Source organism: Periplaneta americana, chromosome 12 (genome assembly GCF_040183065.1).
Source record: "Periplaneta americana isolate PAMFEO1 chromosome 12, P.americana_PAMFEO1_priV1, whole genome shotgun sequence".
NCBI lineage: Eukaryota > Metazoa > Arthropoda > Insecta > Blattodea > Blattidae > Periplaneta > Periplaneta americana.
In genome coordinates this window covers 121324322-121351451 of record NC_091128.1, presented here as the reverse complement: position 1 = coordinate 121351451, position 27130 = coordinate 121324322, and the positions used below count along the sequence as shown (strand labels likewise).

Genomic DNA, 27130 nt, shown 5'->3' with positions numbered 1-27130 from the left:
AATACGTTGACGCAAAAAACCGATCTTCCTCTCGCTCAGTAAAACTGTAATAAATTTCAAAAAGAACTATCACAATGTTACTCGTATCACAGTATTAGCAACCTTTATCCTATAACTACTAAAATTTGCTCTATAAATATAGTTTTTTAAATACATGGCGCGACTTGCAAGGTTGACTTGCCGACTGCTGGCTTTGCGTCCACATGTATCAACGAAGACGATCATCCAGCCAGTAGGCCTACTTCTGGTCAGTACAATGTTCTCCTCAGCCTAATAGCTGGCTTACGAAACCGATTTCGCTACTCACTGTAACTCCCGAAATTCATCATGATGCTGGGTGAGCACCGGACCCACACGCTGGTCGAGATTTCATGGGAAAATTTCCCATGAGGACTTGAACTGGCATTTATTCCGTATTGCTAGCCCAAGGCATGACTCTTTAGACCACGCAGCAACAGCACGGGAGTGAAAACCATAATAAATATTAAAACATTTAAAAATACAAATAATAGTACATTGAAAAGTTATTATTAATCACATATTTAAATTTGAAAATTTAGGTCATTTTGTACGATAACTGTTTGGGAAGATCTGGTACGTCCTCATTTGATGACTATGATAAAGTGTTAATGAAAGAATTCATTAAATTATATAGGAATAAACAGAAATACCTATTTAGGTAAAGAAAATCTGGCCAACACTTTGTACTCCCATATATCAGCTTGAACCGAACTATGTTTATACTCGCTCTTCTACGTAGAAATTCTGTATAATCACTATTAAATGTTATATGTCTCGTAGATACGCTTGTGAATACTTGAAACATTTTGGATGCCGTGTAGATTTCAATCTGTTGCATGGAGACGTTTAATATTGATCTGGTTTCTTAGACGCCTGACCCGCGATAATTAATTACAGGGAGACATCATTAGTAACGCAGAGACGCCTGGCGGAGTGGGGTGATGGTAACACTTCGATTCTTATGCGGAGTAAGTTAGCAAAACAGTGATGTCTAGATAACAACACTTAATACAGCATCATTAATTGGCAGATTTAAATACCATTGGAATCTTTTCTGTTTTAGTCCACTTTTGTTCTTTTCTTCCTTTTCCTCATACAGTTCATAATAACATTACTATTTCTTTCTTTGTCTTACTTTAGCTCCCTCTTAGATACCGACTTACACTCCAACGCGGTGTTGGAGAGAGTTATATCCTTTGATCATCACTAATCATTCCACACAAGAAGACTTCTCATATCAACAAACATAACGCAGAATCCTTCCGCGCCCCAATCACTGATTGGTCCTATGTTCGCGTCGGAAAATGATGCATGCATTGACACATGTGGTGCATTGACAGATGACGTGAGATAACCGATAAATCAGTACCGTAACCTAACATAAAGCATCGAATGTATGCGGGATTTTTACAAGAATATAATACAGTACAAGGAGCAAACAAAATAAACTGATTGAGTGAGTTATGATACAGCCATAACTACTGTAAATTCTGTGGATACAAGGCAACATGTGATGTCATTTCTTGCACTTTTCAGGAGCGAGGATTTAAAGTCTGAACGACTGTATAAAACCATAATAATGTTTCATAACAACGGGTTAGAGGGGAAAATAATAGAGATATGCAAGTTATCTTTTGCCACAATAAAAAATGCCATCAGCATGTACAAAATAGCTTATCGAAAAATCTCATTTTCGACAAAAAAAAATCAACTTATTACCGTGTTTAGAAGAACAGCGAATTTTTCATTAAGACTTCGAAAATGTATAACAGGTGCGCTTTCAGACACCGGAACTGATTAACATCGCGTTATAGGTGCCATGAAGAGGTTCTTTGCCCTTGAAACCAGTAGGAAGGGCTTCAGACACGAGCATTTGTTTACATGCGGAGTCTTCTTGTATGGAATTATGATTAGTTAGGTTCACATTGCGGGCCTCCCCAGTCGTGTGGCCAGTACAGCACAAGACTACAGCTGAGACAACACAAGACAGCGTCTGACATGGGAGAAATACGCAGTCCTGTGGACGGAAGGTTGGCCACATCGGAAATGGATCCGCGGACCGTTTGATGGAAAGCACTACGCTATCCACTGAGTCAAGACGGTGGACGATATATGGATCATGTTTTACTAGTTCTTTCGTTTCAATTTGGAGTACTCGTAAATACCATGGAGTTTTTTAAACAAAGTTGTTGGATTTTGTCTTACAGATCATAAACAAACAGCACTGCGGTTTAATGCTATGCAGTATCTTTTATTAAATATATTAATAAATATAACGATTTAATACAGCTACTCTGAACTCATTCTTGATAATTTAAAGTGTATTCAGTTCTATAGCTGTTCTTTATCAATGAATGGAGTAAAGGTAAATGTATCCATTTACACGCCATGATGGCGTATGGGGTTATGAGGTAGAGTTATACGGCCGCCAAGGAATGAAGGAGCACACAAATAAATTAAAAGCAATAATCTAACATAAGTTATGTATAACGTACATAGGATAGTCTAATGGAGGGTGCTAGCGAAGAAACGTCTTTTTGATATTTGTGAAATATTCTATTGTGCTCAGTAGACCTACTCATATGAACTTACATTTTATCTCATATCTTTTTAGTATTGCTGTGGCTAATTGAGTCGTTTTATACTAGTACAATAGCCCTGCATGAAGAATTATGGGAGAGATTTTTGACGTCGCATTAATCAGGCACTGAAACAATGTGATGATACTTTCGTTTCTTTTATGTGAGGCACGTTGTAAAACATGCACAATACTCTTTGACGTGAATGCTGTTTGGAATATGCATTGTGTGTTCTGACTGAGCTGTCTTCTGGATATCTCTAAAAATACTTTCTCTCTAATGAAGATAAATAGTGAGAAAGCTTGGCATCTCCCTTCCAATGTAACCTCCCGGATTTGGGTCATTCTGTAGACTTGTTCAAGTTGCACTTGTGCAATCGAATTTGGAATTTGAAGAGTAATTTTGTGTTCTACTATATACGAGTATATATATATTATAAATGTAGTGCCGGTACTTGTTCTGTTCTCTTTGTAAATAGTTATCTTATTGTAGCATAAAATACTTCAATCTCCAGTAATTTTATCCCTATAATATATTATTCTACGTTTAATTTGTATTTCAGTAACTAATACTGTCTTTGTTCTTATATTATGCAATAAATTGTCCAGTCTTTATTAATCGGGTAATGTTTTAGTACTTCGATTTTGTTATAACTGTAAATTTAATGTTAATTGTAATTTTAATTTCAATTGTATTCTTCTGCCTTGTGCCACGTTGTACAAGCTAAACACCATTATAATATTGTAATAAGGTACAGCGACATCATTTTATTTTTACTTCAATTTTTATTGTACCTGAGTATTTGAACATACTTCACTCCCATCCCTTCTACTAGTAAACTTCCAAACGTCCTCCACACAGAACCTAGGCCGCATACGCAGTCATAGTAAACAGTACTGTGTTAGTGAGTGTAGTACGCTCCAGAAATATGTTGGCGTTTGCAGTGACGAAAGAGCTTTCAATATTGAATCATATTTTCGCACAGGTACTGTCATCCGTTTGCCTACGTCGTATCCCGGTTTCTCCCACCCGCTTCTGCTCGCCCCTCAGGAAAGGCTAGTGGCTGGGCTGTCTTAGCTCTTTTCTGAAAACATTACTTTCTGTTAGGAATTGAACGTCTACGTAATATTATACAACTGTTTAAAATAAATAAAAGGGCCTCGTTAATTAATTGTCACGTGATTTCCCTCCTTTCTACGACCCTGCGACAAAACCACTTGGACGGACAGTAGATAGCATGTCTGAGTAATTTTATCTTTTCGGATTGGACAGAAGTGAACATTGAATATACAGTACGTAAGGTACTCTGTTATAGAGTAGGTGCAGAATTATTTCAACATGAGTTACTAGTATGAAGGACGAAACTGGTAATTGAAATTAGGTACAGTAGTCTATAGCGCGATAATATGCACAAAAGAACTGAAGCCTGTATTGAAATGAACGGCCACCATTTTCAAAAATGTGTTTAAGTATCCATATTATGATTATTTTTCAATTTAACTTCATTCTCTATATTGTACGCTAATGTGTTGTAGACAGTATACACTGAATAATCAATATGTCTGCATGGATAGCTCATTTCGCGAGTAAAAACACTTATTGTTAATACAGTACTGTATTTTGATTAAATAAAAACCTAATGAAAATTATCAAACTCAAAATCGTGACATTTCCTAGTTTTCGTAAATGAATGAACTACTTTTCTTCCCTTCTATACCTAGTAAAGTGATTTGTTTGTATTTTACGCCATTATCATCGAACTCCAGTCGTGAAGGGGGTAGCAAACGGTGTTTCCGGTTCTCAACCGTTAATCCAAAGGTATAGCCAGGTTAATATTAGAAATGTTAGTAAAAATAAAATGATGTCCCGGTAGAATACGTTACTGTTACTGTTAGTGATGTATTATCTGAGAGCTATGCAATCGGAAAACAAGTACATCATCTCTTTCGACATGGTATTGTATTACACTTTTCATATGACAGTCTTCAACATAAGGTTATCTGGAAAACTAATAACTTGTGGATATACCGTTGGGGGTTAAATGTACTGTCTTAACAGAAATACGTCGAATTGCAAGTCACTCTGTTTATAAAATTTAAATAATTGTCGTAGTGCAGGAAGAACTTCGGTCCTCCTCTTCGTAGCTCTCTTAATCCTGTTTTTGGCACCTGAAGCCTACCGGGTATGAAGCATCTTCTAGGGACCAATAGGGATATTCTATTACGGGATGGTCAAGCTGTGTCACACCCTGGGAGTGATGATAAATGAATGATGATGGAGTAATAGGTGAATGAATTGGCAGGAAACAGAGTTACTTGGAGAAAACCTGCCCAAGATGCGTTTTGTTCACCACAAATTTTTGTAGCGAAATAATGATATTTTAATAATGAAAGTATTAATTCAAATTTTATTATTTTCTTTATTGACATCACTCAGATTAGAAACTAATCTACCGTAGCCTATACCTTTAATGTTAATGGAAACGGACAACAAAATATTCGCCACTATTTTTTTCTCATTTCAGCTCTCTAAGAATGGATTGTTCTTCTCATGTTAAATGTGATCTTTGGTTACCTATTTCTAGTGCCTCTTAGTTTATACTTCTAGCATCTGAAAATAGATACGTTCCTATTCCATTCGTTTAATGTTTTCAGTCCAGCGTGTTCTGTTTGTATTTATTTTTCATTTCATTTCATTTATTCTATTCCGTAGGTCTTACATTAGCAATGAAGCTTTAAGATGTGGAACAAGTCAAAATTTTTCAAGATTACAATTACAATTTTTACAAATGCTTACAATTTTACAATTTTCTACAATTTTTTACAATATTTTGGCAAGATGTAGTGAGATGAGGTGAGGCCCGAGGATTCGCCAAAAGATTTGCCTTATGGTTGGGGAGAACCTCGGAAAACAACCAACCGGGTAATCAGACCAAAGGGGGTTAAAGCGTCCTCAGCTAAATAAGTGAAAATAATGGTGTGCTAATTTTCAAAGAAGGAAGTGACGCATTCTAAATACTAAATGGAATTTTAGAACCTGTCTTCACTATCTCGAGCTCTGGTCTTCATATAATAACAAAGTAATCCCGAAACAGGAAATGTATGTACACAAAAGGCGGTTGAGTAATCATGTTGCAGACCTAGGATTATAATAATGAACATGTTTAATGAGGTCGGTATGACCTTGTCATTTAATAACGCCTCCTGAGATCTTCGTTTGTACGAAGTCGTCAATTTCCTGAAGCAAATGAATGTCTCAGAACTTGTCTTTTTATGCTGTGGACTTGCCATTACGTGTTTTTCGTAACGGAAATTAGAGAGGGCTGTTTGGCACCACCAGATAATGACAAAAATATTATTTTTTCTTCCACAAAATGAGATCGTCTGAGTTTCTTTACTTTTCTTTCTTTTTTTCTTCTTTAGTGGTGTGTTCTTTTCATTTATATTCTCTTTTCTTTCTTTTTTCTTCTTTAGTGGTGTGTTCTTTTCATTTCTATCCTGTTTTTTGCGCAAGATTCAGCTAATCAGTCGAACTAAAGAGGATAGGAGGCACCATGCCAAAGTCAAGGACTTAAATCATTGGTACTAAGTATACTCTTTAACAACTGTCGAAGTTGTTCGTTCTGCAAGACGTGAGATCGATCGTTCTGCCGTTGTTTGATTTCAATGGTTTGGGGTTTTGGCCTGCTCGTCCCCGCAGCCGTGAGGACTTTGAACCAATACCAGACATCCACAAATAACATACTGCAACTTCCTGGTCTTCTGGCCAATATGACACAAGGTCACATCTAGGACAACTCGGGATAGACACAAGAGAAGGAAGCCACCGGCATGGCTCGGTCGGCTAAGGCGCTTGCCTGCCGATCCGAAGTTGCGCTTGGGTGCGAGTTCGATTCCAACTTGGGCTGATTACCTGGTTGGTTTTTTCCCGAGGTTTTCCCCAACCGTAAGGCAAATGTTAAGTAATCTATGGCGAATCCTCGGTCTTATCTCGCCATCATCAATCCCATCGACGCTAAAATAATCTCGTAGTTGATACTTGCTTACTTACTTGCTGGCTTTTAAGGAACCCGGAGGTTCATTGCCGCTCTCACATAAGCCCGCCATTGGTCCTTATCCTGAGAAAGATTAATCCATTCTCTATCATCATATCCCACCTCCCTCAAATCTATTTTAATATTATCTTCCCATCTACGTCTCGGCCTCCCTAAAGGTCTTTTTCCCTCCGGCCTCCCAACTAACACTCTATATACATTTCTGGATTCGCCCATACGTGCTACATGTCCTGCCCATCTCAAACGTCTGGATTTAATGTTCTTAATTATGTCAGGCGAAGAATACAATGCGTGCATTTCTGTGTTGTGTCGTAGTTGATACAGTGTTGTTAAATAACCAAGTAAAAAAACAAGAGAAAGCACATTATCCACACTGCTACAGTAGATAATTCTCAACTATGCTTAGATTTTCTGGATTTGCAGTACAAACAATATGAACTGAAAGAAAGACATTTGTTTCATCAAATGAAAATTAATAATAATGATAATAATAATAATAATAATAATAATAATAATAATAATAATAATAATAGTGCTTTATTTATTCTGAGTTAAGGCCGTGAGGCCTTCTCTTCCACTCAACCAGAGGATAAAAAGAAATACATGATAATGTAATGTTAATACAAAAGAAAGTTATTTGTATAAGACAAAATACGAATAGAAACAAAAACATGCGTAAGCCATGGAATTATCGAACTTAAATACTTACTTAACCGAGACGACAAATTAAATTACATGATTATTGATTACTTAATAAACTAGTTGCAATTGTGAATTATATTATATATATATATATTATATACTATATACTCTGGGACACTGTGCGATGTAAAATAAGATGTTTCACTTTGGACTTGAAAGCGTTTAAGGTCGAGCAGCCCCTAACATCTGTAGGTAATGAATTCCAAGAACGGATATTGTCTATTGTAAAAGACGAATACGCGGAAGTTCTGCGGAGAGGGACTGACAATAGAGTGTCTTGTTGGGACCGAGTATACAAATTATGATGTGTGGATGGATTATGAAATCGTAATGCAAGGTTTTCAGGAGTTGATGTATGCAAGATCTGATAGAGAAGAGAAAGGCAATGCAAACTGCTTCTGTCAGCCAGCCGGAGCCAAGACAATTCATTGAAAGACGATGACATGATCATAGAGACGGATATTACAGAGACTATAATTCGAACACAGGCATTATGGACACGCTGTAATTTTTGGGTCAGGTCATAGCTGAGATCAATTAATAGAACATCGCAGTAGTTGAACTGTGTTATGAAAAGTGTCTGGGCTAAGATTTGTTTTAACTTAAAAGGAAGAAAATTTTTTATTCGTCGAAGTGGATGCAGCGTAGAAAATAATTTTTTACGTAGCCTACATAATAAGTCTGTGTGCCCCAGTTTAAATATTCATCGATATGAACACCCAGATTTTTCACACTTGCACTAAACTGAATTTCAATGTTATTTACAACTACGGCGGTAAGAACAGACTTTTTGTATTTCGATAGAAGTCTCTGATTCCCCAGTAAGATAGCCTGTGATTTTTAGAATTCAAAATCAATCCAAATTTTTGTGACCAGGAGGTTAGAGTTTTAAATCTTAATTTAATTTAGTTATTCTGTAATTCACCGAATCGAGACTGGCGTAGATGTATAGTTGTAGATCGTCCGCATAAAGATTGTACCGACAGTGTCGTATTGCCTATTGTAATAGAAGAGACCTAAGGAGGCGAGTTCCTCCCCCCCTCCCCTCCATTGCATACATACACCGCTGACTACTGTAGTTCAATCACGAGAAAGTCTACAGGGAATGAAACGAAGCGGGGTGATGCTGTGAATGAATGTTGATGTCATAAGATGCCATAAGGTCACACACGTGGGTACTCATATCTCTATTAGCTATCTCTCAAAGCACAAACCATAACACTGATATACACATTTTTATACTACCCTAGTTACAAAATTAGATCACTGTTAATCTCCTGGTCTTTTAATCCCTCCATACAGGAAATAACATATGCAAGAGAGCGCATGATTTTTAAACTGACGTTATAACTCTAATATTATCTATCTACTTCGCAATAGTAAGCACATTCATTTCGCGCTTTATCTCCTGGTTGGAGAACAGTAGTAACATATTACATAATCAGACTTCAGATATATACAAACAATAAGTTCTTCCTCTGACACATATCGTCAAGTGAGAGGTATTGCCTGATAGAATAAATATACACCCTTTAACACGAAAATTGATCGCTGTTCAGAGAATGTCCAGAGAATGAGTATGTCGTTTGCATTTGTACGTTTTACACAGAGAGATTAGAAGCCCGATCTTTGGAACGAGAGGAAAGAGCTCTATAGCTAAGCCATAAAGACTTCTTAGTGAGTATGTCGTTTGCATTTGTACGTTTTACATAGAGAGGTTAGAAGCCCGGTCTTTGGAACGGGAAGAAAGAGCTCTATAGCTAGGCCATAAAGACTTCTTCGTGAGTATGTCGTTTACATTTGTACATTTTACATAGAGAGATTCGAAGCCCGGTCTTTGGAACGAGAAGGAAGAGCTCTATAGCTAAGCCATGAAGACTTCTTAGTAAGTATGTCGTTTCGTCGTACTTCGCTGCTACAACTTGACTTCATCCTCGGACCTTGATGCTTAATATTTTTCCGTATGAATCGCACGTTAAGTCGAATGACTTAGACAAATTCACACAAACTCACGCTACAGGAGAGCGACCATTTTCCGTGTCAAAGGGACAATCATATCAGACAGAACTTCAATCAGAGTTGATTAATTACGTATATTTCTCCTATTTTAGTTATTTCTGTACATTTCTGAAGCCTATAAATCTTTGTTAATGTCTTACGAGTACGAATCTTTTACCTCATTTCCCTTGCTCTACTCTTCATTTTCTAACAATCTCCATTTTCTTGCTTTGGCTTGGTTTTACGGGGACTTGGCCCAGAACTTGCTTAGGCCTGCTTTGGCCCATTATACGCTCTATATAATGTGATGATTGTCCAGTTAGCCCGGGTGGCATTCGAGATTCCAGTGCTGACAGGTGGACCATTCTATCTCAGCCCAGATAGAGCCAGATCTCAGACAAATAGCCTGATAAAATCCCAGGACCTGTAGCCCCAAGCTCTTCCTATGTCAGCATAGGAAGCCTGTACTACCCCCAAAACTTCACCCCAACCACCCTGCGGAGCCTGCAGTGGGACAGCTTTGCTTATTTTAGTCTGTTTCTACTATATACAAGGAATTTCGCCCACATCTTTTGTCGACAGAACTGGCGAGTAGAGCCAAATGTAATCGTTATTCATTGGAGTTGCTGATCAAGAACAAGTTATTGCAGCGCGTGCCAAAGGTTCCTCCACTTTCTCGTCCTTCTCATTCCCTCCCATCCCCTCTCCTTTCCTCCTAATCTTTATCTTTCAATCCTTTCTTTTCCTTAATACTCTTCGTATTTTTCTCTCTTTAATTTCTGGTTTTCTGTTTCAACTCTTTATTTCTGTTTACCTTCTTTCTATCTCTTCTCTTTTTTTTTCTCAACCTCTTCTTCTTTTTGTTTCTCTTTACTTTTATTATCATCCTTTTCGTTTTCCTTTTGCATTTTCCTTCTTTCGCCGTAATAGTTTTTATCTCAAAAATATTTCATCCCTAAATTCCACTCCTTGTCCGAAAATATAAATAATTGTAATCCCCTGCCTCTTTTGTCTAACAGTGACCCTCTAGTGAAAAGAAATTGCTGTAATAGCTACTCCTTTGAGTTGCAAATAAAGCACTTAGTTATTGAATCGAATGCCGAAGGTGAGGTCGTTTGATCGATTGGATTGCAAGATGAAATCGATTCAGAGACATTGTGAAAGGGACACGGCCATCGTGAAGAGTCAATTAGAAACCGTTCACTATTTCCTGTAGGTAGTCCATATCGTCACTTCCTAGACCGTGATGTCACGCGACCATGTGATTGTTTTATACCGATCGTGACGGTGACTTGCCTAATTAGGCACAACTCAAAATACTGTCATAAATAACTGTGTTTTAGGTCGGCGCGCGGAGAGAACGAATGACACTATGTCCGAGATTTAACACAGTTATCAGGTGAAATTCATGTATACTTAAACATAAGAGATGTTATAGTCATGCACTTGTGAAAACAGATGTGGTTGGATAGGGTGATTTATTATGATGGCACGACTGTTGTAAAATATTTTTGTGCGAGATCGTGCGTATTTGCTTGGTTTCCGCACAAAACCAATCCGCGGTAAGTCTAAAATTCCACATTCAGTATTCCCAATCTAACACACATAACAATTTCCCTCTTCTTACCGCTTAAGTGAAATATTGATTTTACTGCTTTAGGCTTCTAACATATTATTTTTAGAGATGTTCAATATAGTAATAATTGTAAATTGGAAACTTACCACTGCAATTTCACCTAAATTGCACTGTTAATTATAGTTTTTAAATATTTGCAAAAAATTAAGTAAACTCTACAACTCCTCTAAAGTTACTGCATCCGTGATGCAAGTAACATTAAGGAAGCCGTGAAAAAATCAACAAGATTCCAGATGCCGATGTTATTACTGCAATATGTTATATAAATAATATTGTTAAAATATTAAAATGAAAAATAAATCATTACATAACCTTACCGTTTGTTTTAAGTTCGCATTTATGGAGTTGGGGGGAAAAAAAGACAGACGTATATCACGGCCTGATGGAGTATAGTAAACACAGAAAACATTTTAAAGCAACAATGTTGAAGATAGATATTTTTGTTTTCCAAATTTGCCGTCATTGAACAGAAACCAAGATGGAGATTTTATTGCAACTAATTAGAAATTCCTCTTTCAGGTATTTAATAAACGATCTTCGCACAAAATAATGCACGATACAGAGCGGTATGCTTTCTTTCAATTCTCGGAAATTAAAGAAGCTCAACTACGTTTCGCTTTTTCAAACTTTTCCTCGAACATGAAAACTTCAACATACCGCTCTTGTAACGCATATTACTATTATATGTATTTGCGAATGTACGAAGTGCTGAAAATATACTGCAAACTTATTCTTATGTACGAATGAGAGGTGTTTAACGTTATCAGATTTATGGTGTACACTTCAGCTTTTTCTGTTACTGCTGTCAATATTAGGCTGCCGGCGTAGCACAAGGATAGAGAACTGATCTCATGATCGGGAATTGCTTTCGATCGTGAGTTTGAATGACGCTTGGCATGATTACTTGTCCCCCCCCCCAACTCTGAAACAAATGTCAGGTAATCTCATGACGAATCTTAGTATCACCCGATTATCACCAGTTCCACCAAGTGCTGTCATTCTAATTTTTAACAGACGGTTTTCTCCGCTAATAACAGCACATTTAATAATTTTAATATAAGAAATATTAAATAACATAAGCAGCTACAAATAAGGAAAAACATAATGCAACATATTAATTCAGAATTATGTGTAGACTAATTTAAAATGCTGACTTGCGTCACAAGGACTTATATCTCGGAAGATATTAATTTTAGAACCATGTTTATTTGACTATTTTTCTTGTTTTGCTTACTATTATCTCCTGTCAGAATATTGAATGTTCTTTTTAATGGAAATCATATCGAATAGCTCTGATGATGTTGATGAGTAAGTATTCATATCTCAGAGCATATTGATTTTAGGAGCCATATTTATTAGATTTTTCTCTTGTTTTGAGAATACTATTACCGCTCAAAATAATGATTTTTTTAATACTTTCTCTATCTCATTCGGATTATATACCCCTCTGTGATAATAAGATACGAGTTTAACTAACATTGGTTCCTTGCATTCTTGCCTGGTTAGTTAATGGCTGCTAACATGTTTTCAGTTATGATCGATTAAGACCTTCCTGAGGTTCGCTACTCTGGAAGTTTGAAGAATTTACTTTGTGATGAGGAGACTTGTGTAAGGTGGAATTCATTGCCCACAATGATGGAATAATATGTAAGATCGCTAGTTATCCACCGCTGTGACTGAGGGGTTAGCGAGTCTAACTCCGAACCCAGCAGGCCCGAGTTCGATCCCCGGTCGGGACGAGTTGTCTGGGTGAGGTTTTTTCGGGCTTTTTCCCTCACTCCTATGGATGAATATCAGATAACTTTATCAGGCAATTAGAACCCCACTTATCTTCGCCACTTCCTTTCCTCTCCTATCACCCTTTCATTCATCATCCCATTACTTCTTCTGGTTTTCAGATCGCTCTACAGGCGGCCCTCCGAAGCTGCTGGCTCTCTCGACCAGCCTTCGTGGATTGTATTCATGCGGTGATGGATAGCTTCTGCTACGGAACCCGGGGCAGACCTTCTCGGGGGAGGAACCTTAAGGGAGCCTTGGGGGGTTGCCGAAGCAGGAGTGGTACAGGGACTCTGTTGGCTGTAGGGTCCGGTCGTTAAGGGGGTCAAGTGGCTAGGTCGGTGCGCGTAGAGGACCGGTGGACACGCAACTCATCCCATACAGGGGGATGTACAATAGACCTCAAGGTCGTAATGCGTGGAATGTTCCCTCCCTCCTAACAAGGGGAAAAAAGATTGTTAGTTGAATTTTGAATGATATTTAAAGTGACCAGTTTTATTGAAGTTCTCAAATAAGAAACGGAGATTTTTTTTCGTGAAATACGGGAAGTACAGCTTTATTTCTCTTTCCAAAGAAGCCAGAAGCTGTGGCAATTCTTTGTTGTATTTTAAAAATATAAAGCATTAGACCGGGTCTGAACCCGCGAAGCTTGCAATAATGACAAGAATCGAACGCTCGGTGTCATAGAAGACAACTTTTTATCTCAAAACTGGATTATGTAACGTTTTACCCGCATATTTTAACATGTTTTGTGTGTGTTTGTATACCTGCATGGAAGGGGTGGGAAGTTGCAATTTGTAACTTCACACAAATGAGAGGTGTGCGTGGTTTTGGCTACACGTTGCTCATTGCTTCAACCAACCCTATGTAGTGGTACTCTCTCATTGTTAATGAGACAAGATATGAGCTAAATGTTTGTATTACAGGAACACTCATTATGACGTATTATAGGCCTACCTACTTATTATAAACTTTTGTTCTTTCTAGCTCTATATGAGGGTTTCTAAAACATTCACAACGCTGCTTTGGTGTTCAAATCCATTTACGTTAGTTACGAAACGTACGCGGATAATTTATGGAGACTGAGTTCAACGCCGCAATACCAAGAAAATAAAATTACTTTAATACTAGCCCCGTATTTTGTAACCTGACGCATCTCGGATAGCATAAAATTTCATCAAGAAACAAATGTTCTTAAACTATGTAAATTCTTCTTCTGTAAACTCCAGAGTCTTGCTCAAGTCGGGAAAAGTTTGAACCGAAGCCCGCGTTTAAGAAGTAATGGTATTCGTTGGGAAATATTTTAACTTTTTAACTCTGTGGCGGGTTTTCGTTATAAAAGTCTTTGATATTTTAAAAGTATGGAAATATAAGTCTTCTGAATGGATAAATTATGTATTAAAGTCTAAGAAAATTAGAATTAGTAAAGATATATAGAACCTTCCGCTGACAGCCTTGGCCCTCGATAATTCATTTATTTTCTTACCGGTATCCGGCCGCCCGCTTGATGCAAAATAGTCATATCCATCACAGTGGGGCCAAATGATAACGGAACCGTTTTCTGTGGGGTAAACGTTTGCACATTACCAGATAAAATTAAATGTCGCATACCGTCTCAAATATTTATGCAGTAACTAAAAATCAGCAGATGAATTGTTCGTGATCGTTTTTAGTATCTAGTCCGTCTTCTTTTCAGCTCAGTTATATTCTGCGTAATAAAATTTGTGCCAAATTCAGTTGTAGAAAAGAAAATTAGAGAAGGAAGTCAGAAAACAAGTTAATAAATCAGACATATTTTCTAGACATTTAAATGAAGTAATATGGAAAAAGCCACCGGCGTGGCTCAGTCGGTTAAGGCGCTTGCCTGCCGGTCTGAAGTTGCGCTCAGGCGCGAGTTCGATCCCCGCTTGGGATGATAACCTGGTTGGGTTTCTTCCGAGGTTTTCCCCAATCGCAAGGTGAATGCCAGGTAATCTATGGCGAATCCTCATCTTGCCAAATACCATCTCGCTATCACCAATCTCATCGACGCTAAATAACCTAGTAGTTGATACAGCACCGTTAAATAACCAACTAAAATTATATGGAAATATAAGTAGGAAGAACTGAAGTCAAACCGGGATTTATGTAACTGTAGTCAGGCTCATCTTTACGTATTATGCTGCTGAAACAAGAGCAGATATAACGAAAACAAAACTACTTCTGGAAGATTCAGAGATGAGCACGCTAAGAAAATAAATCAAGGCTAGAATTAATTAAATCGCTTGAAGGTTTATAGGAACCCCACAAATGTCAAAATTTGTTGAAAATCGAACACCAAACGCTATTACGTGGAACTTTGTTATGTACAGATACGGAATTAAAATTTGGAGCGAGTCTTGATGGGAGTCCGCCTGTATGTAGGCAACAATTTCGTAATTCTGTCCACAAAAAAGGATGTATACAGGGGCTTTTGTTTACTATACATGCGCAGTGTGTTATAAGTGAAACATACAATAAGGGAGCTCCAAATGTTATTTCCGTATCTGTGCAAGGTGTCTGATTTAAGTCGTTAAATATTGTTTAAGCAGCCCAAATATTAGTTCAGACATGTGGGAGGTATTTCATGGTTTCGCAGGCGGAATCAGGAGTGAATATTATGCCCACTGACACCGTCACGTTAATGTTGCGAATTTTAGTTTTCGTGTAATCATTTTATATTAAACATGTGCAGTCAATCTGTTATGTTAATTACTTATTTTCTTTCGGCTTTCCAAAGTTTTTATAGTCGCGTTTTTCAATGGAAAATGTTTTATCGAGTCATTTGCTCTTCTAATATTATTTCTTAACACCTAAGTTATTTTCAATGCCTTAAATTAATTTGTTTGTTTCATTCGGAATAAATGACGGACATAATAAGAAGGTAGGCCTACCTGTAAAGAACAAACTAGAGTTTTAACACAATTTATTCATTTATATTTTGAGTATGTCACTTTTAGCGGCATTACCGTACCATGAGAACGTCACAACCTGAGTACACTATGAAAAACATTGGATTCAGGTTATGACATACCAAATGGTCTACGACATACGAGATCAATGACAACCCGCATGAACTGGACTATGTCGAAGTATACTGCTTGCTGGAATATCTTATATGCAATTGTTCTGTCGCTATCATTTACTTTTGCTGTCACGAGTTTCAGAGATTCGAACCGTGAATGATTACCGAAGACAGGATTCAAGCTTTTATAGCTGCTGGTGTTGAACATTCTGGTTCATAAGATGTTTCATCGATTACATATTTCCATTTTAAAGTAGTATTAAGTAAAACCGTCTAAAATCACCTACTGTCGGAGTTCGACATTAAAGAGTACGAAAAGAAGAACCGGGGATCGAACCCTCACAGGCAGTCGAAATATTCATAGAATCCATTACTCTAGCTGAGCGCCATTAACTACTTGAGAGATCCACGTATTAGAAAGTAATGTTTCTTTACTCAAAAGCATCGTATGAATCAATGTATTAATCAACCCATTTATATCTATTTATTACCTTAGCTGTTTTAAATCATTAATAAAACCAAAATACATGAGCTGCGAGTTAGACAATTTCAACGACGTGTCATGTTGTGTTGTGCGTGATGCCTAAAACAATTTATGAATAGCTTGAGTCAGATACTCTGTACAGTATTATAGCACTGTCTAGTATATACAGTCACGAAGCTCAATACGTAGTAAATATGCATCCATAGACAGTTGCTAACCACTAGGATCGCTACTATCGCCTCATTATAGACAATGCGAAATAGTACCGGTACAGTCTATTGTTCCTAGCACCCTCACAACTCAAGCTTCGTGACTGCATATAACTTACTAGACTGTGATTATAGGCTGTAAGGACTTTTAATCAATAAGCTTTCTCCGTGTTTTTGTTGTAAAATTATGTTAATCTAATATGAGATTTTGTTTTGTTTCAGGTAAGTTCATTATGCTTTCCGTTGTAAAAAAATGATGTCTCGAAAGCAGAATGGTGAGTACAGTAATAATTTTCAGATCTACTCTTGCGAGTCGGTTAGGTTATATTTGTGTCACGGCCGTCTAGCTCGAAAGCAAAAGCCATAATGAACATTTCGTTAACGAAATAGGGATCGTTCATGTTCTACTGAACAAAAAGAATACGCAGCATTTTCTGCAAACAATGGTGCTCGATTCGAGTCCCGGCATGGTAGTTTATTCACTGTGAGTGTGATGTTCTGTGTTTTTCTCAGGTGGAGGTCAAATGTTATTCCGATCTCCCTTCACGGGATTGTCGCTGATAATACCAGCTTCAGAAGAATCACAGATATGTATTTCTTCAAAAGGGTCAGCGAGGACTATTAAGTGCCATAGAAAGAAGAAATAAACAGAAAAAATTGAGGTTGATACGTTCTTTATAATCAAACACTTTACGCTTTTTACAATAGTTAATTCCTATTCTCATGTTCTCGTTGTTCAGTATGCTTCGTTAAACTTTGATGTCACTATGAGCCTTGCTTTCCAATATTTGCAACATCGCATGATTCACACACATACAGATGAGACTCATGCATATCTTCACCGCTCTATCATAAAACGCAATTCGGAGACGATAGAATTTTAATGCCTACTAGATTTTTGCCAGGCAGTCGCCAGTCTGTTTTGTTCAGTGACGTCTAAAATATCCATAATTCTTTCCTCGTTCATCATTCCCCGGTAAATTGACTCAGATATTGAAAATGAACAGAAGCCGTCAAATATTAGTAGTTTGGGAGAAATCACTGTAGGTCTACACAAACGGAAGGACAGCCATGTGAAGGCCAAAAACCATTTTTGTTCGTTTTCAGGGATGCTGAAAAGTGTATTCCCGTAATTTTTAAGAATAATTATTTCTGTAATGAGAAATTAAACGGAATAAGTATGAAATATAATGATGCTTAGTTTTTATTGTGCTAAGTCTATGGTTTCTTGCTCCGTTCAATGTCCAGTGTTCCCCTCCTGAGCACGAGTCTTACTCATTCAGGAGTGGGCTAGTTTATCTTACATTATATTAACTTGTATTCTTTTCAACTTACTAGCAATAAAAAAAATAAAATAAAATAAGTAAATAAATTCCTCGAAGTTGACTTTCTGGGAAGGTGATATGTTGCAGTTTTCTTCATCGGTAAGAAGGACAATTTTTATGAATTATGTAGAAATGGAGGAGCAACGACAGAGGACGCACACGTTCCCTGAAAGCTTGCTTCAATACAGTCCTTCTCCATCAAAAATTCACTTCGACTCGAATTTAAATGTCGCTTTAGGATGTGGAAAACCAACTTTCTTAAGGGGAGTTATTACTAAAATTTGACAGATTTTGGAAAGAAGGAGTAGGAAACGATTTATCTACAAGGAACTTGAACCCCATGGTATGTGGTCATTAGTTGCTGCTGGTAGTGTTATGTATCGTGGGCTCTCCCCTGGGCTCATGGTAGCTCGTAAGTTGGGGATTGAGGTGCCGCGGTGATGTCTACGCGGAAAGGTAAAAAGATTCTGTAGTCGTAGGCTGTAGGAGAATTCGGATTTATCGGAGTAACGTGTGACAGCATCGACATCATTTGACCAAAGACATGCAGAGAGATTGCGGCAAAGTAAATACAACAGGAATACGAAGTTCAGTAAACAAAGTTAAGACATTTATTTCGCCCAGATTGGCACTCGCTGACAAACATAGTTCTTCGTCCATGTAAAATGATTCTGGATTGTTATTAGAGGACTGACCGATGAAATTTTATTTTGAGATTTTATTTTGTTACACTTCGGAAACAAACTTATAATTAGAAGCGAACTTAATAAAATATTGAAACCCGAACTTAAATTGTTGCAGGTTTGCTTTCAACTGTCAGTGTTATTATGTTTGTCCTAAGGCATTCTGACTCAGAGGAGATGTAACTTGAAAAGTAGATTGACTCATACGTGAAGTTCGGTGAATGTGGTTGAACCTTGGCCCAGTTTAACACTATTAGCGGTGCCGTGTTTTTAACGTAATTTACCATATGTTAGAGTAACATTAGTACAATCAGAACCTTAACAGACGACCCCTTATCCAAATGGCCAGAGTTCGATTTCGTGTTGATTCTGTGGAGTTTATGGTACAGAAAACGTGCATGGCTGTAGTTTCACAGAGTATTACGGTTTCTCTTATGATTATTTCATAATTTCTTAATTATCACCGGTGCTGTTAGAATTATTATATTGTATTTTTATTTGAGGTTAAAAATCGTGTTTTTTACAACGACCCTGTTCCAATCTTGATTGCATGCACGACCATGTATCCCGACGTTTCCCGAATTACATTGTGTAACAGATAGGGTGACCAGAGTCCTCTTTTGTCCTGATATGTCCTCCTTTTTAGGCTTTGTCCGGGGTCCGGACGGATTTTTTAAGAATTAAGAAATGTCCTCCTTTTCGTAAATTGTATGTATGCCTGATATTTTGAAATTATCTGATTTAAAGCCTTTTTCAAGTAATTTGCTTGTAGGTGGCAGGAGGATCGACGGAATATACTCATTGTCAACGATCATACTCTTTGCTCCTCCTCGTGATGGTCGTTGTTCAAAGGTAGCTAGTAAATCGAGAGATCGTGGTACGAATGTAATTTTAAATATATATTTTCTGTCTTTAATAATTATAATTCCCTTGACTTTCGTATGTAGCTAACTGTAAAATCAGTATTATTATTATTATTATTATTATTATTATTATTATTATTAAGTTTTATCATAATTATTTGTAATAAAATAGATATTAATATACTTTTAAGTATAATAAAAGCCTTAATCTGTACTGTAAATATTTTGTAATAAAATAGATATTGACTTAAATTAAAGTATAGTATAAGCCTAAGCCTAAATCTAAGTACATATTTTCTGTCCTCTTTTTTCGAACAATGTCCTCTTTTTTGAAGTTTTATGTTCTCTTTTTAATCGATGTGAATCTGGTCACCCTAGTAATGGATAATGTAATGAATCAACATACTTATGTGAGTGTACATTTCATGCTCTAGTCTTCTTGAAGAACATATTATTTTGATGTAAAGTGAATGCTGAGCTAGACTTGCGGCTTAGAGCTTATTTTCAATTGAGTCAGACTTCGTAAAACTGATAGCTGCAAGAAAACACCTAATGATAAGTCTAAGAAACTGATTTCATTTTTCAGTTTATATTCAAAAGCTAAAAGTAAAATTTAATATCGCTATCAATTTGTTATAAGACTGGTTAATTCATTACATTATGCAAATATTTAATGAGTAGAGCATGTTTACCAGCCTGAATTATGCAGAATATTTAGGGGATCCGCCAAAATGAAGTGCGCGTTTTAAGGGGTCCGTGACACTCAAAAAGTTTGGAACCCCTGTATGTAGATAAAATTCAGAAAACAGTAATATTATTGGTACTTTCCTGCGAGAAAGACTATACTTACAAGAATTTGAAAAATTGTTTCTTTAATACTCATTTCATGTCGCATGTCATAAGCATGAATATATGCAAGTGAAACATTAGGATATCGATACGCAATTATAATGGGACTTAACATCAACTTTCTATTCGATATTACAATCTGATTATAGTTATGTTATGTTGCTTAATGTTCGCAAATCCATTTAAGGGGAGATTCGGTCAAAATGGTAAAACATATTTTAAAATTGTCTCATTTAATAGTATGTAGATTCAAAAATCTTTCTTCAAAATTCGACCCTGATTATAGATATGGACTATTTTAAGGCATTCAAGGAGCATAAGATACTGAAGATAATGTTTGACTTTGTGCGCATTTCCTCATAACTTCATTTGTAATTACTTATGTACCTATTTCTCAGGAAACATTTGAGGTAATTGGAGCATGCTAGCTTTTATTGAGTAGATTTGCTTTATCTTGCAAAATAATTGTGAAGTATGCTCTCTTTTCTTTTTTATATTACAAAGGAAATAGATTTGTAATCGAAATTTTAGTTTTTTATCAAAATCAAAAATTTTGTATAAACTAAAAGATAAGAAATGGAAAAATCTTTGCATAATATGTTATATTTGTGTTTCCTTATTAAGCAGAAAAAATCAGGTTGTTTTATTTTATTAACCAGTTTCCATAAAAAAGGTACATGTGCATAGTAATGCATGATTTTTTAAATTAAAAACCGAATGCTTAAAAAATCTGGAAAAAAATATCACAGACCATTACCACACAATCACAAATTAGTATGCAACATTTCGTAGTTCTAGGTACAACACATTAAACGATATTAATGGTTTTCTGAAACATTGCATTTTGACCTATGTCTCCCCTTAAAGGCGAAATAAATTGTAGTAATGGTAAATTCGTGCAATCTTGTCAAGAAGAAAGTACTTTGCAAACAGTATCTAAAAACAGGCGAATACCACTAATTTTAATGTATGGACGATATCTTCATCACTTCATCTTGTGGTTGTGTGGTTATCTGGTTTAAATGCTCCTTCTGGTGTCTGATCCGTAATTTATTAAATAAGTCAACACTTAGGACTCCATATTAGGCTATAATTTCATATCTGCTGTAGATAGTCCCTAAGCGTGGTTCTGAGCCATAGCAAGTACGAGCTTAGAGATAATAAAGAAGACACAGTCTAACTTCTCTCTTTTTGTGTTGAGGCGTGTGGCTGTCGGCCTCCGTGGCGCAATCGGCTAGCGCGTTCGGCTGTTAACCGAAAGGTTGGTGGTTCGAGCCCACCCGGGGGCGGTACATTTTTATAATTCAAATTATTATCTATGACTGTTACTGAATTAACGCAGTTTGAACACAATTGATAGTTAGTCTTTATAAAACAACATTTTCAACTTGTTTCTTAATATAATACTAAACGATTTCTTTTGTTTTATATCTTTATAATGTTCTCATATAAATAGCGAGTTATCATCGTAGAACTCGGAATGTTTCTCTTATATTACCAGTAATCTTTTCCGATGTCTCTATCCCTTTCAGTACCTTTATTATGGATGTGAACACAATACTAACACCTCTGCGGTCAGGATTTATCAAAATATTGGACGATTTATGATATTTTATTGTCAGTGTTCGAATTGATAAAAATGTAGAGGGAGAAAATTGCTCACGCGTCAGGTTAGGAGAGCGAATTTAATGTCGAAAGAAATGTACTATTCTTAGGTCTATTTATGGTAAATATTATAGACCATGCATGGGCACAATTTTCGGTTACGTGAGGCACTCGATTTGAAATAGTTTGTTTACTAGGAGAGGAGACTGCAGAGTAGGATGGGAAATATAAACTGCTGTGACCTGCGTCACCTTATCGTAATCGCTAAGGCGGTCAGTGGCGAATTATTAGGAAAACGCTTGGTTAACGTGAGAGACTCGAAAACTTTTATTCAATTTGGGAAATTAATTCGGCAGCTTTAATCATAAACCTCTTTACTGTTTCTCCGTCGCTGAATTGATTTAAATCACAGGCGAGAAATTGCGTTAACTATCCAATAATATTCCATCACGTTGTCTACGTTTATTTTCTAGAATATTCTGGCGTTTCTCAAGATTACTTAATAGATTTGCACGTTCTCGATCTAAAATAATTTCAGAAAATCATATTTCGTTTTCTACGCACATTTGATTTTTTTTTTCTAAATTTCTTTTGGAAATAATATGTACAGACAACATTTAATTCCTCGTACCTTTTAATGCAGCGTGTTTAAGGTATAATGTCGTATTTAGTATACTATGCAAATGTTAAGATCATAAATTTTCTTCGGAATAGTACGAAAAAATAACATTTAATTTGTCTTACCTTCTAATTCAGCATTTTCTTTATGACATAAGGAGTAATGTCGTTGTATATTAAATTTATTAATGCCTAATAGGATTTTCGAGCATAACATACATCGCATGTTCTCCCCTTCTAAACAGCAAAAAAACTCTTCCTCCCATTTCTCATGAAATAATCGTTTTCTAACGCGTACACACTGCTTCGATAATGCCATTATGCCACCATTGATATTGCTTATGAAACTGATATAGAACCTGCCCACCCTAGGAGCTACGTGAGGGAGGAACGGGGACTGTGAAGATGATGTCACTCAGAGCAATAAGCTCTATGAAGGTCAGTAAGGCACAAACTCTCAAGTGAGGCACGATGTCCATCTCTGTTGTACACATTACCTAACACATTTTAAGATTTTAACACAATGGGCCTATGTTTATTATATCCATGCAAATGCAGATGGTCTTTGCTCTTTGAAAACTTTTCCGGCCTTTTAAATTAATCTATACCGTCGGTTGACTTGACAGTAAGCTATAGCTTAAGACGAGCTATAAATGCAGTAGGTATTACCCTAGATCATATAATTATGTAACAGATAACTCTTCGCTACGTTAAAATCGGCAGCACTTTGAAGAGAACAACCGCCAGGATCGCCACCCGTCCGCCGTAAACGAACACGAGATGGCGGCACAGTCGCTAATGCAATTCAAATGGGTATTATGACGTGACTTCTTATGTAACAACTAGATGGCAGCGTAGTAAACCTGACAAAAGTTGTTAACCTCAAAGCCTATAACCCCGACATATCTGTTACATATATGATCGAGAGTATTACAAAAGGTTGCGAAGAAGCTTCACAGAATTTAGGCCTATTCTCTTGTTTTTATCCTCTCAAACTACGGCTTTCCTGATACCCGATCGATGGTTCTATTTTAATCAGAGTTTTGGACAGTATATTAACTGTATTGGCCAGTTTCCAGTACAGCACATTTCCCTCTGCTAAAGAATGTGAATTGGAGGTGTAACCTTCACATCCACAGCGGGATGAATAGAACTTAATGCATGAAGCATTCCTGCACCTAGCTAGAAAGTGTTAGCAGATATGCGTTTTATACAATGCCTTCATGTATTCATCCTTTCACACGTCACACGCTGCTCGTTTGACGCAATTAACTCTTGTTCCTTCTACGAGTAGAATTTAATGTAATGGTTAGTCACATGCCTTGACGCAGTTAATTACTAAAACAAATTATCAGCAGCCTTGGAAAATGTCTCCGCAGCTATTATTAAAATACCGTTAATTAATTAATTCATTCATAGTGTTCTGCCCAAAGGCAGGTCTTTCACTGCAAACCCAGCATTCTCCAGGTCTCTTCTATTTTCTGCCTTCCTCTTTGTCTCCTTATATGATGCATATATCTTAATGTCTTCTATCATCTTATATCTTCTTCTGTCCCGAACTCTTCTCCCTTTCACCATTCCTTCCAGTGCATCCTTCAGAAAGCAGTTTCTTCTCAACCAGTGACCCAGCAAATTCCTTTTCCTCTTTCTGATCAATTTCAACATCATTCTGTCTTCATCCCCTCTTTCCAACACAGCTACGTTTCTTATTCTGTCTATCCACTTCATACGCTCCATCCTTCTCCATATCCACGTTAAAATACAATAGTCTCTTAATTATGATGTCATTTATTTGAGGAAATAACTCAGTCTTATTTTGAAAGTTCTTGTCTGTCAAAAAATATAGCTACATATGTAAACATAAGTAATGAATTTGAAAAGAAACAAAAGAAAAGGGCATGAAAAATTACAATTGCATTAATGTGGCAACATATGATTAATTGGAATTTGATATGATTTTTAACACTCATATCGTCCATTGTTGTGGGTGAGGGGTTAGCGAGTCTAACTCCGAACCCAGCGGGCACGGGTTCCATTCCCGGTCGAGACGAGTTGCCTGAGTGAGGTTTTTTCGGGGTTTTTCCCTCACTCCAATAGATGAATATCAGGTAACTTTATAAGGCGATTGGAAGCCCATTCATCTTCGCCACTTCCTTTCCCCCGTTACTTCTTCTGGTTTTCAGATCGCTCTACAGGCGGCCCTCCGAAGCTTCTGGCTCTCTCGACCGGCCTCCACGTATTGTATTCATGTGATGATGGACAGCTTCTGCAGCGGAACCCTGGGCAGATCTACCTTCTCGGGGGAGGACTTCTGCCTCGGACTGTTAAGGGAGCGTTGGAGAGGGGGTTTGCCGAAGCAGGAGTGGTATATGGACTCTGTTGACTGTAGGGACTGGTCGTTAAGGGGGTCAAGTGGTTAGGACGGTGCGTGTAGAGGATCGGTGGGCACGCAACTCATTCCATACAGGTGGGGGGGTGTACAATAGACCTCAAGGTCGTAGTGCGTGGGATGTTCCCTCCCTCCTAACAAGAACAAAAAAAACCTGTTATCACAATGTCATCCCTCAGAGATGTAGACAGAGCAAATTGCCGTCAAAATTCTTCGAAAAAAGATGATATAGTCCCTCGAGCATCTATGAGCAAGCCGAATACCTCAACGTGAATTAAGGAATATTTCAGCTTGAAGTAGTTAACGGTAGGCTCATAGATCGACTTCTTCTCATGGTGGACCTCGGCTGTCTGATGACATCCTACCTGGTTCCAAAGATTACTGTAAAGACCACATAACCATGTACTGTACTCCAACCACGAGAAAGTCTTTGGGGAATGAGAAGAAGCGGTGTAATGCTGTGAATGAATGTTGATGTCATAAGATGTCATAAGGTCACACACGTGGGTGCTCGTATCTGTATTGGCTAGCTCTCACAGCACAAACAATAACATTGATACACACATATTGATACTACCCTAGTTACAAAATTAGATCACTGTTAATCTCCTGGTCTTTTAATCTCTCCATACAGGAAATAACATATGCAGGTTTTTAAACTAACGTTATAACTCTAATATTATCTACTTCGTTCCAATAGATGACGCAATAGTAAGCATATTCCTTTCACGGTTGATCTCCTGGTTGGAGAACAGTATTTGAATAGCATTTTCATCCACTTACAAGACGTGTGAACCAGTCATTTTTCCTGTGATGATAGAAGACAGTTTAAGGAATATATTGCGAGAAAAGACAGAAATTCATACAGTTGACGCATACGTCATTGCTATTCTAAAACGTCATTGAAAAATGACCATATATGAGGTTTAAAGTTTCTTCTATGATAATATTCCGCCGATGTTAATGTCAGTTGTGTGACAAATACGAAGCTTCTGTCAAATAACAGGTACATTCATAATGGTGTTTAGTTATGCTTAATTAATTATTCATTCAGGCAACCAAATGAACCCATTAAGTAAGGACGTGTTTGCTCATGCGTATTCAATTACGGACGTGCTCATGGGGAGGCGTAAAGGCGGTACCGCCAGCCGGGATGTGTTTGTTGGAGGTACAGAGAAATGTTCGTGCTTCCCGTAACAACGCCCGAGTTAACATTGATTACATTTCCTAATCGACATTGCAATTAAATCTAAGGACGAAAAGTATGATCTGAACACAGCGTATCTTAAAATAATGAGAAAGTTTGTGTCACTTTTGTCACAGTCTTTATTCTTTCTTTCTTTTTTCTTTCTTTCTTACTTACTTTCTTTCTTTCTTTCTTTCTTTCTTTCTTTCTTTCTTTCTTTCTTTCTTTCTTTCTTTCTTTCTTTCTTTCTTTCTGATGTGCTATTCTATGTTTGTACTCGTAATTCTTGCTCAAATTTATTTATGGACGTATTTTTCCTTCATGTATTAAAACTATTAGTGAAAAAGAGGCGCGAATGTTCGTCCTTTTGGAAAACCTTACAGCGAGCAATTGGTCCTACTGGTTCAACCTTGTATGTATGTGTAGGCCTATGAATCTGACTATGAAGTTATGGACTTATGTGATGATGATGAAATGGACAGTTTGGATGGAGAAAATGGTGACAAATGTCTAGTTTGTGACGAGTTTGGACAAGAAGGAGAACTGTGGTACAGGTGTACTTCCTGTGGATATTGGTCTCATGCAATCTGCAGTGGGTGGGATTTTCCTGACGGATATCAGTGTGACTCGTGTATGAAAAAATAACATGAACTTCTAATGAGACTAAATATACAATTATAATGGGGTATTAATAGTGAATTTTGTATTTATATTTAGTAAATAATGTTTCTGTTCATTTGCTCAATATATTATGTTTTGTTTCTAGTTTAAATGTATTAAATACACTGCCCGCATTCACTCAGCACCATGCGCGAAATTACCCCACGGGGTGGGGAACACCGCGCATTTACACATTTCTCCTTACATTTAATATATTCGTGTTTCATTCAGTTTTGAGGAATTCTGTCTATGTATATTTGATGCCTAATGGATAGAGAATAGCCATATATATTTTTTTAAATTTTACTTTAAATTTGTGTCGAAAACTTAGAAATTTTTGTTAAGTGCGCGGTATTCCCCCACTCTCCCCTATGTATTTATTCAAACAGCAAATGGGTATACTGGGTGTTCATTTCAAAGTGTCATGACGTCACTGTTGTTGAGTCACCG

General features: G+C 37.0%; 1 protein-coding gene and 1 non-coding gene across 6 annotated transcripts in view; both read left to right on the top strand.

The window, feature by feature from the left end:
• LOC138710858 (phospholipid transfer protein C2CD2L) overlaps positions 1–27130 on the top strand; it is a 343333-nt gene that overhangs the window by 87217 nt on the left and 228986 nt on the right. The gene's annotated exons all lie outside the window — the stretch shown is intronic.
• TRNAN-GUU (transfer RNA asparagine (anticodon GUU)) lies at positions 21438–21511 on the top strand. The gene has a single exon. It is a non-coding gene; the product is annotated as a tRNA-Asn (tRNA).